Here is a 5,561-nt window from a genome sequence, read left to right as displayed (position 1 = left end):
CATCTTACATAAAGCACCAGTCTTAAATGGAGGTGTTAGGTATTAAGCTTCAGCTAGTCTTTAATGCTAATCCTTTGGCTGATTCACTCTTAACTATAGTCCAAAGATGACACTCATTTAGGTGGCAAACTGTGGAAGATGTTTTCCTATAAACACAATTGTGGTTTTTAGAAGGTGCTCAGATTTGTGCTGCATTTTAGTTTTATGTTACGTCAATAGTTTCCCAATTGTGCTGCCCTATTGTTTACTCAAGTGTGCAATTTTGTCAATATTTTGTGTTAGTGTTGAATTTAAAGTTTTTACAATTTAATCCAAAAGACTATCTGGGTTATCTTCTATAGAAAATACAAATATATTCTAATGTACGATTCAGATTGCAACAGTTGTGACTAGTGACAACATTATTAGTTAACAACTAAAATGTGTTGTCACCTAACCCTTTTGAAAGTTAGTAAATCAAAATATGTTATTAACATTAATAATTCTGTTTTATCCCACATACCATACAGTATAGCTAATTGCCAAACATAAGCTATTTAAACAACAATGAAAAGTACTTTGATGACTTCATGGCTAGTGAATCATTATTAATAACAGAAAAGCTTTCTTTTTTAATGTAAATGCTTTCCTGTCACACAAGTTTTGTGTTGACATCTACTGCAACAATGCCCAATAACTGCTTTATCTATTTACTTGTTTGTTAATTTTTTAATACTGATGAAAACTATACATTGGAAACTGAAATAATATCTCTCTGTAACTGAGGAAAAAAAGGCTTGGTAATAACCCATATTAAGAAAACCATTTAGTAAACTAGCAACTGCACATGCTCAGCATCCATAGCGACTCCCGAGATAGCAACACACTTTGTGAACATGCCCTTAGTAGTGGCTTGCTTTTAATCATTTTTATGATGCTCTCAGTCTATGAGTATACTGTCCCGTGCTGTATTTCAGTGCCGGTCACATAGGCAGCGTGCAGTTCAGGCCACATGAAACCCATAAAAACCAACTCTCACAGCAAGGAGGTAGTTCGCTTAGCGCTGTCAAGCGTCAAGTACGCAGAACAAGTTCAAGCAACCCTAAAACTAAAAAACAGTGCAGCTTTAAAAGTCTGTTTAGCTCAAAATATAAAATTCTGACAAGCAGCTTTTCAGAGCAAATCACGTGATTAAAAAAAAAAACAACAGAAAAAAACAAGAAACAAAACTAGTTTAATCAAATGCAATTTGTAGTCATAGGAAGAGCTCACTCACCACAATTGTAATTAAAGCATGTTCAGCATAATTATTTCAGTTACTACACAGTACCACTTTGAAAAGCAAAATGATGATCATGATAATGCCAGTGATTTAGTTGCTGTAATGACAAACCAAGCTTGTGCAGTGTGGTGCTAATTAAAACTATCATTTGTAAAGAGCTGGGGTGTAATGAAGATCAACTACATATCTTTTTTCTGCCTCAAAGCACCAGAATAAGGTGTTACTTAGTGATTAAACTTGCTATACTGAGCAGGCTGCACGGTAGTACAACTCACTCAACCTGTCAAAAGTAATTTATGAGCATATTAAGATGTTGGAGATGGGATGTTCACAGTTTTATGTGGCATGTGACCTATCATATGACAATCCAGTTTACTCATCTTCCATCAGCCGTTGACCAGGAACATCTTAGAATATCACGCGCCTATACTGGGTGGTGTTGGGTTTATACAAAATACTATACATGAGATGAGGTTATGTGTCACAGAATATCCCAGATACAAGTTCAATGTGTTTAATCTATCTAACCACACTGGGCTCATATCAAGTGTGTTTTGCATAATTTATCAGTGCTAATATAAAATTATATAATCAATTAGGTTAATTTGCCCATGGTTAATTTTCATTGTCATAATAATTGACAATTTTTTAAATTATTTTGTAAATTTCTTGTGGAATGACTATATAAAATGTGTCTTTGAAACCATCTTATAAAGATGCAGTGTTTAGCTGGTAACCAAGATTTAGTTCTGCAATAGTGCATGTTGGTACCTCATGCCAGGAATGAGGTACCAGCTTGTCAGCCCTACCACTGACTGGACCTCTACAGTAATTAAAATCAATCATTTAATTGGTCATTCAAACCGCCTTTCAGTCGTTGGATGTGTCTATCTGCCCTTTCCCCTACCTTAAGTTACTGCTGGGTTTGGCTATTGGCTGTATTGTATTTATATCCTGGTCTGCAATTAAATCAGGACCTTCTGCTGCAGCCAAAATGATGCGCGTGTGTGCAGCTCATGCACAATACAGAGTCATGCAAAACATAGCAGTTGGGAAAAATGAGCCATATAATTTAGTAACATTTAGCAGGACTGTTACACTTTGAAGCCTCGGCTGCTGATATCTTACTCTGCTGCAACAGTAGCAAACCAGAGCTCATATTGATCTCTGCGGCAATGAAGAGATCACAGCTTTACTAGTGGGCCAAATGAAGATGCTACAACTGAATGCCTTGGCTGAGACTCTCCAAGTGGCTTCACTAGTGGACAATGATGACAACCTCTCGTCTGTGTCTGAAACATTGCTGACCTTCAGAAATCCGACGCCAACTTCAGTTCACTACAAATTCCCTGAATGTTAAGGCCAAGGTAGCAGAGCATGTAAGGCTTTCTCCACCCAATATACTACCAAGATGTTCACCTTTAATGCTTTATGAAGGCTTTTACAGCCAGGCTCATCTTGCTCACCAAACCTTTTATACACCTCCCGTCGTGGAGATTTGGTGTGATACAGTATGTTGAAGCATCCTGGAAGGAGCCGTTGACAATTCAGTCACCAGTGGTGGGACTTGATTCTTTCCTGAGAGTGGAGGGCCACCTAGAGACAAGCTCAGTGTACCCACCCAGACGAGGCCCTTGCAGCCCTCCCGATTCCTTATTCGGCTAGTTGGGCAGCGAGCAGGAAGTCACAGCCACTTCTGGTGCAGGATAGGTATGTGCTGGAATATTTTGAAAAAATAGTGCGGCCAGGTGCGCAACTGGCTGCAGCAGCTGAGAATCTGAGTATGTTGAATGACGCTGGAGCTAATACAATACTGGACACTCCTCCACACCAAAACAGGCAGATTTTTCTGGGTGGCACCATCAGCTGGAATAATAACTTGATTCTCCATGCACCAAAAGGCTCCTGCAGAAGCTGGCATATGCACAGGGAAACTGAAGAGCAGAAAGCAAGGGCTATGTTCAACAGCGCCCCCCTGGGCAAGCAGACAGGAAGCAGATTGTGGTGGGATGAGAAGGAAATACATCCTGTCTTATATAGCAACACTCACAAGCAGATCTGTCTCTCACTGTACTCGCTCGTTCCGTAATTTATCGGACCAGCCATCGCGGCTCATCTCTCCTGGTAATGATGAGGTGGTGAGTGTTGTTATATCCTTTACACAGGAATAATCCCTCGCACCCATAGATTTACCACAAAGAGGATGCTTCATATCTGCTTAGTGTCAGCTCTGTCTGCCTGGTTACCATGAAGACAGGAGTTTTCAAACCCATTTTGCCTTCTGAACCAATAAATCAACCGGAAGATGTTCCACATGCTAACCATCTGGAGATTGCTGGAACTGATTTAACCAGGTGACTGGCTCATCACCTTCGACCTGAAAGAAAGTTTTTTCATATCAAGGTCTTACTGAAACACAGGAAGTTCCTGTATTTTGCCCTCCAAGGCATAGCTTACGAGTACAACAGGCAACCATTTGGTTACTCCCTGGTGCGTGGACGTGGCACTGCAGTCACTGCATGACCTGGGAAGGCCCACAGAAGGTCCAGAGAATGAGCCATTTTCCACATGGCTAGATTCTGCACCTAATACACGCATCCCCACCAACAGAAAGAAGAGTGCCCCTAAGCCATGCCAGCAGGCAAAGTATCTGGGAGTCATGCTCAATTCAGTCAGCCTGTGGGCTGTTCTATCAGACCCTAGACGGTCAGCTCTGCAGCAGGTAATCTTCAGACTGCAGCAAAGAGTGGTTGTGACAGCTCTGACTGTCATGTAGATATCTAGGCTCATGGCGACAGGCCATCCATTTGACCCACTGGGATTTCAGAGGTTGCCCAAATTTCAGGGGGAAATTGCATGTGTGTGATTGGAGGAGAATATTACCCATAGAGTCGAGTAGAGGGCTCTGCTTGTGACCTAGAAATAGGGTTACAATATCATAACCTTTATTTAAGCAAACAGATTTTCCCAGTGAATCACCCACATTTACTCTCAGCCATGGTTCATGCTCATACTTATTTCAGAATGTCCCCTCTGGATTGTTTTAATCAAATTAAATCAAATAACAATTACAAACAATGTGTGTGTATTGGTGATGGGGCTATGAGAACAGTTAGAGGATGCAACCTACAATCAATATCCATCCACCAAAATCAACAAAAGACCTAGGACAACAAATAGTACAGAGAGTAACAGGGAATTCTTGCATCTGTACCAGAAAATATATTCTAGCTCCAGGCAAACCCCATTCCTGTTGTCACAGTAACCTTTACTACAAAACTAATATTTGAACATTTACTATAATTAGGATGCAGATTCTTGAGTCATACAACAGAGAATGGCTTAGGGAATATGATGTTTGCTGTAATTTACTGCAGTTAAAATCTCCCACAGACTTTTTCTCTCTACTTCCTCTCTATGACCTGGTCTTGGGAAGTTTACTTCATTCATTAAAGGTCTTGACAATCTTAACACAATTGTCTTCATCGCACAGGGAATAGATTTACTCTATTAGAGAAAGATTCTTCTCATGGTGATTTTTCTTAACATAAGCTAAATAGTTTGCCAATTGGTTATCAAACCCAATCAAAGATCAAATTCCATAAGGTTGCAAAAGAGTGACCAGGTTCAATTTAGGGGTAACATGACTAAAGCATCAATTAATTACCACTTCTTTGCCAAGAGTTAGCTCAGCATGAAGACTGGAAGCAGGGGAAATTAGGCTGGCTGTTTCTAAAGTAAAAGAAAATACACCACTTATCTCCAAAGCTTACTAATTAAAATATTGCACCTTGTTTCCATTCTTGTCAAATAGCAGCCAGATCCAGTAACTTTGCCTTTGGTGAATCTTGAGGTTGTCAAGCAACCAGTATAGACTCCACAACTCCACTTTTGTGTGACTGCATCTTAACACAGCATGACTGCATCTTAATCATAGTGCAACACACTGCAGAGAAGCAAATAGTTTTTGGCAAGTCTTAAAATGATGTAGCTAAGTCATGTGATGTTAATATACTCTATGCCAGGCATAAACATGCACAAGTAGTTTGCTTCCCAAACAAACTAACATTTCTGCAAATCCACTTAAGCCCTGGCCAGACAGAATCTGTTACAATTACATGTTCCATCAGTTTATTTTTATGAGGTGACATTTGTCATTCTAAGTTTAGCAATCATGTGGTGTAATGAAAGATAGCTATGTACTAGCAGGGAACCCTGCTGTGATTGGAACCAACAGATCATAAAAAAAAATGTTAATTTGTTAAGCATGTGATCATTTTAAAATCAAGCCAGCATGCTG

The sequence above is a fragment of the Scomber japonicus genome, chromosome 3 (assembly GCF_027409825.1).
Source record: "Scomber japonicus isolate fScoJap1 chromosome 3, fScoJap1.pri, whole genome shotgun sequence".
Lineage (NCBI taxonomy): Eukaryota > Metazoa > Chordata > Actinopteri > Scombriformes > Scombridae > Scomber > Scomber japonicus.
Note: the sequence above shows the minus strand (reverse complement) of the source record.